The sequence below is a fragment of the Bombina bombina genome, chromosome 6 (assembly GCF_027579735.1).
Source record: "Bombina bombina isolate aBomBom1 chromosome 6, aBomBom1.pri, whole genome shotgun sequence".
Taxonomy (NCBI): Eukaryota; Metazoa; Chordata; class Amphibia; order Anura; family Bombinatoridae; genus Bombina; species Bombina bombina.
This window is the reverse complement of record NC_069504.1, coordinates 655,734,010-655,752,440: the sequence shown is the minus strand read 5'-3', so window position 1 is coordinate 655,752,440 and position 18,431 is coordinate 655,734,010.

Here is an 18,431-nt window from a genome sequence, read left to right as displayed (position 1 = left end):
ACAGAGAGCGTATTGCTCTCCGCATGCAGCGAGGTCTTGCGGACCTGATCCGCACTGTCAGATCAGGTCCGCAAAACTGATAATTCTGCCTCATCCGCTGCACACTCTAGTGACCTATTTATAACTCTCCCTAATTGGCCAAAGTATAGAAGGTAACCTAATTTACAACATGGCAGCTCCCATTGTTTTATAGAGACTAAAAGTTTACACTTATTTTTTCAATATTTAAACAGCTAATGAAACTTTAAAAAATACATCTACATGTTATTCTCAGACTAATCTTTTCTTTGAATGCATCATTCTATCTAGCATTTATTTAGTGTTTATTGTCCCTTTAAATGTACCTAATATAAAATAGTTTTATTCCTATTCATGTTTGCCATAGATTGCAAAATGCCACAAAGGTATTTTTTTCTGTTATTGAAACAGTATTTTTTATTGAAATACATAGGTACAATCCTATATTTTACCTTTGGCTGTTTGGGTGAAATGATAGAAACGTGAATGAAATGTTTAGGAAATAATGATACCCATGCTGTTGATCACTATGTTCACTATACACAATAGCCCTTCTTTGTTTCATATTCTGGCTTTTTTTCCCATATTTGGGTATTTTTACAAATTAATGTTTGGTGTACAGAAAAAAAAACCATATGATTTGTTAGGGTAACAAACAGATAAAGCATTGAAACTGATGTGTAAATGCAATGTATGCAAAAGCCTACAAACAAATTAAAGGGACATGAAACCCAACATTTTTCTTTCATGATTTAGGTTTAAGTTCTCTGCTGCTTCTGATCTTACCTAGATAAACCTTTCAACAAAGGATAACAAGAGAATGAAGCAAATTAAATAATAGAAGCAAATTGGAAAGTTATTTTAAATTGTACACTCTGTCTAAATCATGAATGTCTAATTTTGACTTTACTGTCCCTTTAAGGACCAGTGTATAAAATAGTTCAGCACTGAAGAAGATAATATTTTTTTTAGCAAACATTTTATAATAAAATAAGCATCAAATGAGAAATCTTAAATTCTCCCTTTCTGGAAATCCTTTCCTCTGATTGATTTATTCAAATGTCACTCTAGCTTTTGTGACATTGTAGTAATTAAAATATAACTTTTCCCTTCCCTCATTCTTAAAATGATCAAATTGCATTTTAATGTGAAAAGCCACCTTGAAATTAATCCATTACATGAAGAAGTTGCTGAAAATAAGATTTTAGATTAAATCACCAAATGAGACATTTAATAAAAATTGTTGACAGAGAAACTTAAAAGACAACATTTATAGATTGAAGCAGGTTTCTTGCATTGATTTTCAGACTATAAAGTCAACAGAGCTTTCTGGATTCCATCAAAGCTGGGCGTCAAAGAGTATAGGAAAATAAGAAAAATGAGCTTTCACAAACATATCTGAGATTACTTAGGGACAAATAAATTGTATTCCTTAAATAAATGGAAAGTGTTATAATGTGTCACTGAATGCATAAAAAAATTATACAAAATGATTTCGAGTCACTTCAGGATAATTATTGTAAATGTAACCAGTCATTTTTTTTAAAACAAAAAAATAGTTTTATTTGGCAGTGTTTAGTATAGAAACAATCAATCCTAGGTGAAAGATATGCCCAAAAATAGTATATTTAAAGGGACAGTTTACACCAATGTTCATATAACTGCATGTAATAGACACTACTATAAACAAGAATATGCACAGATATATCTATAAAGATGTAGTTACAAAAACTTTTAAAAATTTACTTAGAAGCTACCAATTTAGCACTGCTGATGAGATTAGGCTGGGACACCAAGTGAAATGGACTGAGAAAGCAAGAAGATCAGAACCTCCCCCTCCCCTGCATATGAAAAGAACAAGTAGAAGTCTGTATACATCAGTATACATCAAAAACTTCAGGGCTTGGTTAGAAGTCTGAAAATCAGCACAATGTTTTTTAAAAATAAGCAAAACTACACATTTTTAACAATTTTATTATTATTTTTTAAGAGACAATAAACATTAGGGGTTAGATTACAAGTGGAACGCTTATTTATCGTGCAACCACAATTGTGTTATAATATTACGACTGCACTGTAACAAATTTGTTATTAATATAGAACACGTTTGTTACAATGAGGTACGCAATAATATTATAAGTATACCACATTCAGAATGATGAAAACTTGTATCGGCCCAGGCAAATCCATTACACACCACACCACTCCCACAACACAGCTGTGGCCACTCCAGGTGCAGCCCACCCACAGAACATTGGTGGGCTTCCACTCACAAGACCCCTAACCTTTTTGTCTGGAAAAGCCCTGGCAAATTTTTGGCGGTATGGTAAAAGCCAGGAAAATTATTTAATTTTCAGTTTCGTGTTTGTGTGTATGTGTTCAAATACATTTTCATTTTATATTGTATACATAGGCTCCCATTTATTAATCTTCATGGAGACATGTGGCATCTCTAGAGCAATATCGGCTGCTGGAGTTTAGGATTGCACAAGCAATCACTTGGTCAACCCTGCCCCCTGCTTTCAAACAATGAATAAGTTCTGGTTGTCTGATGTTCACAACCTCTGAGGTTGAGAAGAACTTACAAGGCAGCGATTATATGACTGCTACTTAAAGGGACACTGTAACCAAAATTTTCTTTCGTGATTCAGATTGAGCATGAAATTTTAAGCAACTTTCTAATTTACTCCTATTATCAAATTTTCTTCATTCTCTTGGTATCTTTATTTGAAATGCAAAAATGTAAGTTTAGATGCCGGCCCATTTTTGGTGAACAACCTGGGTTGTCCTTGCTGATTGGTAGATAAATTCATCCACAAATAAAAAAGTGCTGTCCAGAGTACTAAAACCAAAAAAAAGCTTAGATGCCTTCTTTTTCAAATAATGATAGCAAGAGAACGAAGAAAATTTGAAAATAGGAGTAAATTAGAAAGTTGCTTAAAATTGCATGCTCTATCTGAATTACAAAAGAAAAAATTTGGGTTCAGTGTCCCTTTAACTTTGGTGAGACTGCACTGAAACTGCCCCAAAGCTGCTTATGCAGCTTTATAAATGGGGACAATATTTCTATCTTTTCTAATATTTCAAATAGCAGCTCTTCTAATGAAGTCTAATGAGGACTAGAAATAGGTACTACTATCTAGCACACAACAGTATGTTTGTATTCAGGAAAAAGAGAACATTGCAATATATCTAGCATGCTCAGCATTCTCCATTAAGCATCAGTCATTTATATAGGAACTGTACTGTTGATTTCTGGCTGAGAAAGACCAATATGCATCTTTGACACTGTAAAATTGTGTACTTGGCAGCAGAACAGGTTGTTTGTATGGAGTAAATGGCTCTGTGGTTGAGATAGTGACTGCTTGAGTCATATCCTCTGAGACCAGAGCCAGCTCAATGTTAATCCCTCCTCCTCACTCCAACACAAATTCCACACATTAAAATACTTATTAAAAGATTTTAAGGAAGGAAGTTACATCTAATCTAATTAACAGGAACACTTATTTGTCAAACTCTGCATTTAGAGCAATAAAAAGGGCATTGTCACCTGCAGAGTATTAAACAGTTTTTTTCATTGTTGTAAAAAAATAATAATAAAGCACTTAGAAGTGGGTTGTACTTAAAGTGACATAATACTCATATGGTTAATCTCTGGAAAGTGATGTAGCATAACATACAAATATCACCTGAGCATTTCTATATATAAAGGGAAGCTATTTTACCTCAAAATTTCTTCAGCTCATCAGAGTAAGTGCTCTGTAAACAGTTATACTTCAGCTGCTGTCCTTTTTTAAAGGGACAGTCTATGCCTTGGTCATCTTAAAGTATTACCTTAGATAAAGCTGCAAATAGCCTCTTGCACCCCTTTCTATATCATGCAGCAGAAACAGTAAAAAAAGTTATTTTAAAATAAATATTATTTCTGCCCACTTTGAAATGGCTGCCAATCTCCGCCCACTGATGACATCAGAATCTAGGCTTCATCTAGGCACTCTCCTGAATAGCATTGACAGTCTGTTGAACCTAACTTGTGAGCCTTTTGTGATTGGACTCCATAGGCAGCCCAGATCTTTATGCCATCAGTGGGCAGAGATTGGCAGCCATTTCAAAGTGGCTAGAAACAATATTAATTTTAAAATATGTTTTACTGTTTCTGCTGCATCATATATAAAGAGATGCAGGAGCTTATTTGTAGCTTAATCTATAAGGTGTAGACTGTCCCTTTAATAGAAATTATTGCAATATGTTTTATTCATAATTTTAAACTGATTTAGGGTTCATTACTTCCTGTCACAGCCCTACAAGGTGGCTGTAGTCTCTACAGCAGTGTTTCCCAACTCCAGTCATCAGGACCCTTAACAGGCCACATATTTATTATATCTTAACTAGACCACAGGTGAAGTGATCAGCTGATGGGTGAACTAATTATTTCCCCTGTGCTCTAGTTAAAGGGACACTGTACCCAATTTTTTTCTTTTGTAATTCAGAAAGAGCATGCAATTGTAAGCAACTTTCTAATTTACTCCTATTATCAATTTTTCTTTGTTCTCTTGCTATCATTAGTTGAAAAAGAAGGCATCTAAGCTTTTTTTTTTGTTTCAGATCTCTGGACAGCACTTTTTTATTGGTGGATGAATTTATCCACCAATCAGCAAGGACAACCCAGGTTGTTCACCAAAAATGGGCCGGAATCTAAACTTACATTCTTGCATTTCAAATAAAGATACCAAGAGAATGAAGAAAATTTGATAATAGGAGTAAATTAGAAAGTTGCTTAAAATTTCATGCTCAATCTGAATCACGAAAGAAAAATTTTGGGTACAGTGTCCCTTTAAGATATAATGAATATCTGGCCTGTTAAGGGTCCTGAGGACTGGGTTTGGGAAACACTGCTCTACAGGAAGGCTAACCTCGCTTATAGGTAATAAATCTTCAAAATTAACTTGAGCTTATTTACTATTCAGATAATGTTATTGAGACAGTAAGTAACACTGTCATTTTGTTAGAACAATTTACAAGACTTTGCAAATCAAGAACAGTTCAGAGATACACATGGTGAAAGTCATAGTTTTAGGTTTCCTTTGCTGTGGCAAATTAGAGACAGCTGTAAATGAACTTGTGCTCTGAGCTAACCTTCACTGTGTAGCAGGGATAGGCACAGACAAAGGCTGTGGCGGACATTTTCCAATGTACAGACCTTAGTGAAGGACACCAAGGTACTTTTGAAATTAAAATCATTATTTTATAGTGCTTGGTGTTATTATACTGATGCAGATACCACTGATTCTATAACCAGCCCTCCTCTGGCTATACCCATGTGCCAGTGTCACTACTGTGTCATTATATAGTGCTTGGTGTTATTATACTGATGCAGATACCACTGACTCTATAACCAGCCCTCCTCTGGCTATACTCATGTACCAGTGTCACTACTGTGTCATTATATAGTGCTGGGTGTTATTATACTGATGCAGATACCACTGATCCTATAACCAGCCCTCCTCTGGCTATACCCATGTGCCAGTGTCACTACTTTCATTATATAGTTCTTGTTGTTATTATACTGATGCAGATACCACTGACACTATAACCAGCCCTCCCCTGGCTATACCCATGTGCCAGTGTTACTACTGTGTCATTATATAGTGCTGGGTGTTATTATACTGATGCAGATACCACTGATTCTATAACCAGCCCTCCCCTGGCTATACCCATGTGCCAGTGTCACTACTGTGTCATTATATAGTGCTGGGTATTATTATACTGATGCAGATACTACTGACCCTATAACCAGCCCTCCCCTGGCTATACCCATGTGCCAGTGTCACTACTGTGTCATTATATAGTGCTGGGTGTTATTATACTGATGCAGATACTACTGACCCTATAACCAGCCCTCCCCTGGCTATACCCATGTGCCAGTGTCACTACTGTGTCATTATATAGTGCTGGGTGTTATTATACTGATGCAGATACCACTGACCCTATAACCAGCCCTCCCCTGGCTATACCCATGTGCCAGTGTCACTACTGTGTCATTATATAGTGCTAGGTGTTATTATACTGATGCAGACACAACTGATCCTATAACCAGCCCTCCTCTGGCTATATCCATGAGCCAGTGTCACTACTGTGTCATTATATAGTGCTAGGTGTTATTATACTGATGCAGATACCACTGATCCTATAACCAGCCTTCCTCTGGCTATACCCATGAGCCAGTGTCACTACTGTGTCATTATATAGTGCTGGGTGTTAATATACTGATGCAGATACCACTGAACCTATAACCAGCCCAAATCTGGCTAAACCCATGAGCCAGTGTCACTACTGTGTCATTATATAGTTCTGGGTGTTATTATACTGATACAGATACCACTGATCCTATAACCAGCCCTCCTCTGGCTATACCCATGTGCCAGTGTCACTACTGTGTCATTATACAGCGCTGGGTATTATTATACTGATGCAGATACCACTGACCCTATAACCAGCCCTCCTCTGGCTATACCCATGTGCCAGTGTCACTACTGTGTCATTATATAGCGCTGGTTGTTATTATACTGATGCAAATACCACTGACCCTATAACCAGTCCTTGTCTGGCTATACGCATGTGCCAGTGTCACTACTGTGTCATTATATAACGCCGGGTGTTATTATACTGATGCAGATACCACTGACCCTATAACCAGCCCTTCTCTGGCTATACCCATGAGCCAGTGTCACTACTGTGTCTTTGTATAGGGCTTGGTGTTATTATACTGATGCAGATACCACTGATCCTATAACCAACCCTCATCTGGCTATACCCATGTGCCAGTGTCACTACTGTGTCATTATATAGTGCTGGGTGTTATTATACTGATGCAGATACCACTGATCCTATAACCAGCCCTCATCTGGCTATACCCATGAGCCAGTGTCACTACTGTGTCTTTGTATAGTGCTTGGTGTTATTATACTGATGCAGATACCACTGATCCTATAACCAGCCCTCCCCTAGCTATACCCATGTGCCAGTGTCACTACTGTGTCATTATATAGTGCTGGGTGTTATTATACTGATGCAGATACCACTGATCCTATAACCAGCCCTCATCTGGCAATACCCATGAGCCAGTGTCACTACTGTGTCTTTGTATAGTGCTTGGTGTTATTATACTGATGCAGATACCACTGATCCTATATCCGGCCCTCATCTGGCTATACCCATGTGCCAGTGTCACTACTGTGTCTTTTTATAGTGCTTGGTGTTATTATACTGATGCAGATACCACTGATCCTATAACCAACCCTCCTCTGGCTATACCCATGTGCCAGTGTCACTACTGTGTAATTATATAGTGCTGGGTGTTATTATCCTGATACAGATACCACTGATCCTATAACCAGCCCTCCTTTGGCTATAACCATGAGCCAGTGTCACTACTGTGTCTTTGTATAAAGCTGGGTGTTATTATACAGATGCAGATGCACATCCAGTATTTCACTCAGGCTTTATTTATTACATAACTTATCACCCAATATCGCTAGCAGTCTCTTGACAAACCACTAACTTTATTCACACTACATATTTACTACTTAGAAGTAAATTGGAAAGATATTTAAAACTGTTCTCTCTATTATCTAATTAACTTTGTTCTATTGATATCCATAGTTAGAAAAGCATACTTACATACAGGAGCAGCAATACACTACTGGGCGCTAGTTGTTGATTGGTGGCTGCACATACAGTATATGCTTCTTGTCATTAGCTCACCTGATCTATTCAGCTAGACAGTAGTGCATAACTGCTCCTTCAACAAAGGATACTAAATGAATAATGCAAATTTGATCATTTGTTGTTAAAAATTGTATGCTCTCTCTAAATCATGAAAGCAAAATGTTGGGTGTCATGTCCCTTTAAGTATGATGGAGGTACTAAAACCAGGCTTGAAAAGTGGAACAAAAATTATTGTAAAAGTTGAGTGTAACTTACTTTTAATACACAATTTTTTAGTAACAAGATAAATTCTTAGAACTATCCTAACCTCTTTAAAAGGACAGTTAATACTATCAAAAACTATCTTCCAAGGGGGGCGGAGCTGATAGCTGTTGCGGTAGGACGCATTAGAGAAGAGCTCCTGGACTTAATTATGCTTTTAAAGGATTCTTTCCAAGTTTAACATATTATTTTGTTACTCTAAACCAAGTTATCTTGTGAACCTTCAGAGGAGTCTAGGAATATCTTGCAGACGGCGCACCTACCTATGTTCCTCAGTTAACTTCATAAGGTTAAGCCACGAGGTCAAGAGGCCTCATCCGTGAGTTAACCTGTGTTGTTGCAGCTGCCCTGTATATACCCCCCCCCCCCCCCCCCCGGATCTTTGATTCTGGGTTATTAGTCCAGATTGTTAATTCTGGACCGGTCCTAGTTCTAAACACTCAGCATACCCAGCAACTGTGTTTGTGAAAAACAGTCACTACCATAGTGAAAAGAAAGTGCGCAGTTGAAAAACGGAAGCACTCGATAAGTGGGAATCAACAATCCTACATTTACTTCAGTCTCATTTTTCTTCCCTGGAACACCATCTGTCCCAGATCCTATTCCCTGCAAGCGAGAGGATTTTAGCTGGAGAGAATGCAGACAATGAGATAGCTCAGCCTGAAAATCCAGTGGATCATTACTTACCTCCAGGGACGAGAGGGCCCCATGACCAGTGCGACTCACAATATATCCTAAGACCGTCTCTTACAACTGAGAACTGCCAGAGCCCAGACGAGCATGATATCCTGTGTCATGACCATAACAGACGGGACATACCCGAACAGCAGGCAGCTCTCATAAACACTATAGCCTACTTACTTGCCAAAGAACACATGGCGGAACATACGATCACTAAAGAGACGGGTGTGCAGGCTTATGGGGTTGACAAAGGCAGCTCAGGAGACCGTGGGTTCACGGAGGTCTCCAGACAAGAACTACAGCAGAAGGTTAGTCTGGATGGGGTTCCGATATATAATGGATTTGTTTTTGTTCAACTTCACACCTTGGAATGGACTTTGGTGATGCAGTCAATAATCCATGGGGTCTCGAGCCCTGGAGGCGGGTGGTGGAGTGTGGCCGGCTCCCGGGGCCCACGACTTAGGCTTGAGGCAATCTTGGAACACAGCTAGTTTGAAGCCCCAAGGATTACCTTTACTGAGAGAGTCACAAAACAGTCAATGGGAACAGCACACTCACAGGTACAAGTGCACGAACAACCTCAGGACGCTACCTTGTCCTGAAACAATATATATAAATACAAAACAGGGTCTTCAGCACTTAAAAAAGTTTTAAAAACACAGAGTTATAATGACATTTCGGGGTCACAGCCGAAACGTCGCTATAACTCTGTGTCATTAAAACTTTTTTAAGTGCTGAAGACCCTGTTTTGTATTTATATTTACTGAGAGAGTCGAGAAGGCTCCCTCAGCGTGAGACTCACAGGTCGCTTCTTATAAATCCATGTAGTCGCACAAAGACCAAGACCATTGAACTGAGTTGTGTCCGAACTGGAGTTGGCTAAAGCTGGAGCTATGTTAACCTAGGCAATACAGCAGGGACCTTATCTATACACTGGATAAGACGATCTTGCCTTTAGAATGTTTATTTGACACTAAGTATATATATCTGTATTTTGTTTTTCATAAGTGCCTTGTTAGAGTTATCTGCTTCTATATAATGAGTACCTCTACAGAAGTAAACGTCAGGATTCCTATGTTAATTCCCTATGGCTTTAAAGCTTAGCTCAGGTTTATATGTTAATCTCAAAGCTCATATCAGTAGTATATATTCATTTATATGTGAGGCTAGTAATTTCCAAGGGTTGCCCATATCCCCTGAAATAAAACTAGGCCAAAGTGTAATACAGAGCAAGCGCTCTTATATCAAATCCCTTCTATATATTTTAAGTATTGGCACCTCACTATCCACGTTATGGGGCCTACATAGTTAAATACTAGGGGCTAGCATAGAGATAAATTGTAATGTTTCATTGATATGTTCCATATAACCTGACCTTTACATAATACTGTTAACTCTGCAAGTTATGGTACTCTTACTGCCATTGATATTATCTAGTTTACTAAAATGTTGAGAATGTTGCATTATCATTATGGCCCAAGAGCGGCCTTAGAGATTTATTAGTCCCCCTTTTCTTTGTCATATGAAAATGTATAGGTCCAAGAGTGGCCTTTTGTTTAATGGGGGAATCCTAAAAGGTAAAAATGAGGTTTAATTTAACTTAGGTTTAATTTATATACTTTACAGACACTGCCTTGTACCCTGGAATAGCGGACAATATTTTGCATTGATTGTTATTTTCATGTCTTTATCATATTTTTCCTATGACCGTTTGTAATATTTTTCTTGAAACCTCAATAAAAACATTAAAAAAAAAGCCACAACATATTTATAATATAAAACAAAACAAAAAACTATCTTCCAATACAATCTAATGTACAAGTAACAAATAATGCCCTGTTACATAGTTTTTGTTTATAAATAATTTATCTCAGAACGTTCTGTTTATCTGTTGAGTCCGTCTGCTTCTGGGCTTCTGCAAATTTATATTATTATGTAACCAATCAGGCATTTCAGCTTAACAGAAAGCAACAGGCCACCTCAAGTCCTGTGTCGCCTTCTGACAGCATGAGTAACACTATTGTGCATGGAGAGTAGAAATTATTATAGCGTCAAGAAGATATTCTATAAAACTAAAATACACACGCTCCTCTGAAATCTCCTAATCAGATTCAAAGTTATAATAATATAAAAGGAGAGCACCAAAGTAGGGTAAAGTGTATATCAACTAAATTTAATGATATAAAAACATAACAGATGCGCATAAAAAATACATATCATTAAAGAATAAATAAGAAGGATCCCAATGAAAAAAGAAAAAAGGGAAAAAATGGTACAAAAATAATGTCCAAAGGATTGTGTCCAAACAATCGGCTAGATTACGAGTTTTGCGTTATGGTGAAAAAGCAGCGTTATCAAGTTATAACGCTGCTTTTTCACTACCGCTGCTATTACGAGTCTTGCAGGTTTAGGGGCACAGCACACTTTTTTGGCCATAACGCAAATCAACTTACGCAAATTGCGTTGTCTTTTTTCAATGGGATTTTCATAGCGCCGATATTACAAGCTTTTCCTGGGAGGCCAAAAAGTAAGCGGTACACCCTATACCGTCAAGATTCATAACGCATTCTAAAGTCAGTAGTTATGAGTTTTACGCTACAAAGCTGTAACATAAAACTCATAACTAAAGTGCTAAAAAGTACACTAACACACATAAACTACCTATTAACCCCTAAACCGAGGCCCTCCCGCAACACTAAAATAAAATTATTAACCCCTAATCTGCTGCTGCTGACATCGCCGCCACTATAATAAACATATTAACCCCTAAACCGCCGCACTAACGCATCACAAACACTAGTTAATAAATGTAGGTAGGTGGCGTCGATGTTAGGGACGGCAGATTAGGGGTTAATAATATTTAACTAATGTTTGCGAGGCGGGAGTGCGGCAGTTTAGGGGTTAATATGTTTATTATATTGGCGGCGACGTTGGAGCGGTAGATTAGGGGTTAATAAGTGTAGGTAGGTTGCGGCGACATTGGGGAAGGCAGATTAGGGGTTAATAAATATAATGTAGGTGTCGGCGATGTTGGGGGCAGCTGATTAGGGGTTCATAAGTATAATGTAACTTTAGTTATGAGTTTTATGCTACAGCGTTGAAGTGTAAAACTCATAACTACTGACTTTAAAATGCTTTAGGACTCTTGACAGGGTAGGGTGTACCGCTCACTTTTTAGCCTCCCAGGACAGACTCGTAATACCGGCGCTATGGAAGTCCCATAGAAAAAAAACTTTACGAAGTTTAAGTAAGTCGTTTTGCAGTAAGGCCAAAAAAAGTGTGCGGGGACCCTAAACCTTCAAGACTCGTAATAGCAGCGGGCATAAAAAAGCAGCGTTAGGACCTGTTAACGCTGCTTTTATACCCTAACGCACAACTCGTAATCTAGCTGATTGTTTGGACACAATCATTTGGACATTATTTTTGGACCTTTTTTTTCCCTTTTTCCTTTTTTCATTGGGATCCCTCTGATTTATTATTTTATTATATGTATTTTTTATGTGCATCTGTTATGTTTTTATATCATTCAATTTAATTTATATACACTTTAGCCTAATTTGGAGTAAGACGCTCTTCTTTTATACTATCAAAGCTATTGTGCATGTGTGGCAGCTCCATGAGGCACTACAGTTGGGGCAAGTGGTTGCCTTCAAGTTGGCTAACCCACCAACCTGTGGACGTTAAAAAAAACTGTAATATGGAATACTATATAAAAGTGTATAATATATTACTGGTACATATAACTTTACTGGAAACATTGTTTTTTTTCAAACAAAACAATCTAGATACATAATAATATTAATAATTGGAGTCCCTGTTCCAAACCATCTGCTATTTATTAGGTAGAGAAATGAAAAAGCTATTAGGCTTCATTAAAGGAATATGAAACCACATAAAATGATTTTGTGATTCAGACAGCGCATGCTATTTTAAGTGTTGAAGAGATACCTAGGTAGGCATCTGGAGAACTATATGGCAGGAAATAGTTCTGCCATATAGTGCTCTTTAAAATGGATAACATTCTTGCAAAAATGCCGCTATATAGTGCTCCGAAAATGCTCAGACTCCTAAGCATACATACTTGCTTTTCAACAGAAGATAGCAAGAGAACAAAAAAAATGATAATAGAAGTAAATTGGAAAGTTGTTTAAAATCGCATGAGCTATCTGAATTACGAAAGAAAAAATTTGGGTTTCATATCCCTTTAATGGCTGAAAATTATATCTTAGAAACACTTAGATCAAAAATATTTTAGCTCTAAATTCAGTGTTGTTATTTATTTCCATTAGTCCCCTAACCATTCCTACATTATAATTATGGGTACATTTAAACATGTTATAGTCTTTCATTCCCTTATACCAATTAGTTTTGAATCTAAAAACCTTGACATTTCCACAAAGATAAAACAGAGCCGGGAATTCCTGCTGTGTATATAAAGTATATTCTTTTGCCAGTTGTTTCTTTCCAAGCAATAAACATGATATACAAGCTCTGTTCAAATTCCTCCGAGGAACATTTCCAGGCAAGCTGCTCCAAAATCCTACTGTTTCTATTCAATTACAGGAAAATAGAAAACCACTGTCAAATGTAAAGCAACATGCCTGCTTATATCACCTGACCATAAAAGAAAAGTGAACACTGAGACTAAATAATATTGGCATGTACCAGGGGAGGGGGTTATTTTCCTGCAGATCTAGACTGACCATGCAATCAGTATAAATACCAAGAAAACCACATAGAGCTCCTATCATATCTCACTGGGTATAGGAAATCATGGACTATAGATTTGAATAATTTGCGCTCTAATAAAAAGAAATAAGGAATGTCATGATAATATCCTGCGGTAAGCTGTATGTGAGATTATGTCGGGTAAGATATTTTCCAGGTTGAAAATGAATTCTTCCGAATTACTAAAGTGGATATGATGTCATTGAACATAAATGTATCATTATAAAATTAACCTGCATAAAACTATTGTCAGGATCCTTTACCAGCTGCCCTTTCTATGATGCGAGAACGTGTTTCTTTAAATCCTCCATGTTGTTTGCACTCAATGTTCAGGCATTAGGAGTGGAGCCTGTATCTTTAAATGCTCCATGTTTTTTTGCATTCATTGCTCAGACATTAGTGTATTTAGTATTCGTTTTTTAGCATTTTTATCCTGGTTACCTCTCGGAATTTGGATCCCTGAACCTGGCTAACTTACGGCTAGATTACGGGTTGTGCGTTAGGGTAAAAAAGCAGCGTTAAGAGGTCCTAACCTTGCTTTTTTACACCTGCTGGTATTATGAGTCTTGTAGGTATAGGTGTACCGCACACTTCATTGGCCTTACTGCAAAACGACTTACGTAAACTTCGTAAAGTCTTTTTTCTATGGGACTTCCATAGCGCAGATATTATGAGTCTGTCCTGGGAGGCCAAAAAGTGAGCGGTACACCCTACCCTGTCAAGATCCCTAACGCATTTAAAAGTCAGTAGTTATGAGTTTTATGGTACAACGCCGTAACATAAAACTCATAACTAAAGAGCTAAAAAGTACACTAACACCCATAAACTACCTATTAACCCCTAAACCGAGGCCCTCCCGCATCTCAAACACTATAATAAAATGTTTAATCTAATCTGCCGCTCCGGACACCGCCGACACCTACATTATATTTATTAACACAAAAGCAAATCCAAATGTATACGAAAGGATAATAGACAGCACAGTGGAGAGTTAGTAAAAATGCAAAAACTTTATTCGGTCCAGTAAAATCATTATTTCAAGCACACATACAACAAATGTTATACCCCAGCACACAGGAGCTGCTCTCCGACGCGTTTCCTGCTAAACACAGCACTTCATCAGGGATAGCAGCTGATTCCCTCTATGGCCATTTATGCACGCAGATCTATTAACCCTTTCCACAACACTTACTAATCACCTCTAATTCATTTTGAAAACAGTGATCCGTGTCCAATATATGGTATGTTAGATCATGCGTGCCAAATGGAACAATATACAAATTCAAAAAAATCTCACAATAGAAACAAAACAGTATACTTAAAAATATAATGAAATATACACTTTTTTCTAGATGCATGGTAGAAACAATATGATACATATGCCAATAAATTTAACAATTGTATATGACTATTTAACAATTTGAAAATTTGAAACTTCATTGGAATTATTTTCATAAGTGGATCTGCACTATATAATATGGATCCCAGATGATACAATAGAGAAGAAAGTCTAATAATAATAGTGATCACCAAATCTAGTGGCTAGTAAGTTTATGCATGACATATATATATATAATATAATATATTGATCTTTTGTAAAGCCCTCACAGTATCAATTATTCCAATATTGCCATAAGTGGTAAGAGTGAATTAAATGAAGACAGATTTTAAAACAAATTCTAAATCTTAAATTTGGACACTTGACTTAGAAAGTATTATTGTCCCAACAAACTTGAAATAGTCTTAGTGACCAAAAAACTTTTAACTAACCACCTACGAAGAGATCTATTGTTACTACATATAAGAAAAAGAATCTAATATTAAACATTGTAATGTTCTTACATTGTTAATAGGGGAAGGGGGGAGAGAAAATAAGCAAATAATTGCATATAGCTATATGCCTTTACTTATATACCTGTATACAGTTGTAAGTCCCAAATTTTATTTATCTCTTTTGGGCTACCTGTTTCAAGTTTATGTATCCAGAAAGCCTCTTTTCTGTTTAACTTAGCCAATCTGTCTCCCCCTGTGATTCTTTTTGGTACCCTGTCAATGATTTGAAATTGAAACAAAGTTAAAATATATTCAAGCCCTTCTTTTGTGTATGGATGACTATTGCGATGACGTGCAAAATGTCTTGCCACTGGAGTCTTAGGTTCAAGAGCTTCTAGTGATAATAAGTGTTCACGCATACGATCCTTTATGGGTCTTATAGTTCTCCCTGTGTATTGGCACCCACAAAGTTTACAAGGGATTAAATAGACTGCATAGTCTGTTTGGCAGGTAAAATGTTGGTAAATTCTGAATTCACTTTTTTTTTTTTTTTTTTTTTATCTATATCATTTTAATTAGAGGTAAAGCTTACTTGACAGAATAGTATTGCAAGTACAGACATCTTTCAACCATAGAAGTCTCAATCCTGCCAACTTTGAATTTCATAATTTGCAGTAATTTTTTTTTTTTTTTTTTTTTTTTTAAATTTTGTTTTTATTGAGGTATTAAAATCAGGCTTACAAATCAATAAACAAACATACAAAGGAAGTTACAATACATCACAAAAAGCAGAGTACTCATTCCCATCAAAACGTTATTATTTGCACATACTAGCTGGTATTTGTGGGAGCATTAGATCAAAGTGCCTGATCACAGGGAAACCTTCCAGAATGATCATAGAAGGCCTCTCTTGGGCCTCACAAGTTTAGGGTAAACATATATAGAAGGTGTGATGAATTGAAGAGACCACTTTTGGGTCCCATTGTGAAAACCTCAGTTTTTATAAAGGGAAAGAAAAGAAAAAAAAAGAAAAAAGGACACATAAAATTGTAAGATATCATTACATGTGACTATGAGTAGAGAAAGAAGCAATATATATCTTAAGGGAATTAATACGCCAACATCCAAATACTAGTTACCAACTGGGGGTTCTATTTTAAAGTAAGGAGGATCGAAGGGCCCATGAAAGTGTGGGGGTAAGATAGCAGCGAGGCTATGGGATTGAAGGGTAAATTATATACTTTGGAGTATTAGTGAGAGGGGATATTTTGAGGTATCAAATGTATACTGTGGAGTAGTTAAGGAGGAGGATCTTAGTGATCTTAAAACCCATTTATGTTTGCTCCTAAGCAGATACCTAAGGCTATGTGTAAAGTTATATTTTTCTAAGTGAAGCACACATAGTGAAACATATAGTCCCCTGTAGTGAAAATAAACAGATAACTAGGGATAACAGCCAAGTAGAGTCTAGGGACATGAACACCATACGATAGGTAAACATTTACAGCATAATGTCAGTGTTACTCTATTCATAGTATGAGTAGTACACATGTGTTGTGTGTATGCCCGGAAACAGCACAAAGAAATCCACACTTCAACTTCTCATTGCGCATAGTAAGAAAAAATATATGTTACAATAAAGATTAACCCAGATAAACTGATATGAAAGTAGTCTGTACTTAATAAATCAGGTAGTGCGTGTTTAATAAGGGCGGCTATTTTATGGACTGGAAAAAGCCCGCCTGGGATTTGCAAACTACTGATAGCCAAACTTGTCACACCAGCATTTTCGTTATAAAGTCCTGCACAAGACAGCGTCTCCATATGGCAGTATTCATATTTGGTATAACCTCGTCCTTGTAGGCACCATATGCTAAAGTGTTTAGTGTGTAGAGAAAGTCTCTGCAGTAATTTTATGGCTTTTATAGAGAACAGCGGAGCTTGAAATATAATAGAGAGTGCTCAAAGTCTGTTTTAGGATCAACATAATTGCTCATTGCAATATAATATGGGGAGATGAATCAGAGAGTTCCCACTAACCTCTCGGCTGCCGGAATGACACAGACCTGGGGCACAGCACCCTACCCCTCTCCGGCATCACAGAAAAAACTCTGACCGCAAATCAGACCCAATTCTCGGTCCGGATCCGACATTGAAGCTGCAGCCGCCCCAGACGCACCACCGAGGGCCCCAAGTCCCCCAGGGTCCCAGCTCACCTGCGCCTCCTCTGAGAGTCCACCTCTCCATACCATAACTTTTAGCCTAAAGGGGCGAGAGTGGGGATCCGTAGTTGCAGCGGTAGCTTTGCTAATAATCCCTCCACCAGCCAGTGAATGTCCGGACTCCGGTAGTAGGCATAGCAGGCTAAGAGATTCTGTGGGTTGAAGCTGCAGCATGACTGTAACGGCACTCTCCTCCTGCAGCCACAGCATCATACTCTGTCGGGAAACGGAGTCCCGGTGATCCGCCCTCACCGGCGACAGCTCTCTTATCCACTTCGGCTGTTGCCTATTTAGGCTTCCAGCTTCATTCAGGTGTCCGGTCTCCCCCATTGTTGATAGAGCAGGGCTATATTCAACCCTCATAGCTGAAGGCTCATCCTGGTCCAGAAGCGGTGGGACATCAGGCATACTCGCTTCCACCAGCGAGGGCAATGGGGACCCCATCAAGCACCCCCTGCTCTCTCCGCTACAAGTGGTCGGCAGCTCTAGTATTGTATGAGCTACAGGTATGTGGGGAGTCGGACTAATGTTGATCGGTGAATGTGCCCCTTCACATCGCCCACCTTCTTTAGTAGTGTCAGCAGCAGCAATAGGAGATTTCCCCAAGTCGCCATTTCTCTCCCTATGTAGCTCACGTTTTTGGTATATTCCATCAAAGCAGTTTTTACATAACGCATGTAAATTTTGGAAATGCTCTTCTAGGAGTTTTAATAATGTCCCCTCCGCTGCTTTCTCCATTTTAGCAGACATTTAACCCCAAGATATCAGTGTTAAGTAAGGACCTGCAGTGTCTTGCGGAGTTTACACTGCACTATAACGACAGAGGCAAGTGCCCTGCCGGGGGGTTGAGTAACAGGCCGCAACCTTAAAAGTTCTCCGGTAGGCTGAATTCAGCGTCAAATCCAAAAGTACCTATATCTTTCACAAAAGCTCTCTCCTCTGTAGAATGATAAGTGAAAATTACCATTTGATGGGGTGTTAGAGAATGAATTATGTACAAATTAGCACCAGGACCTGAAG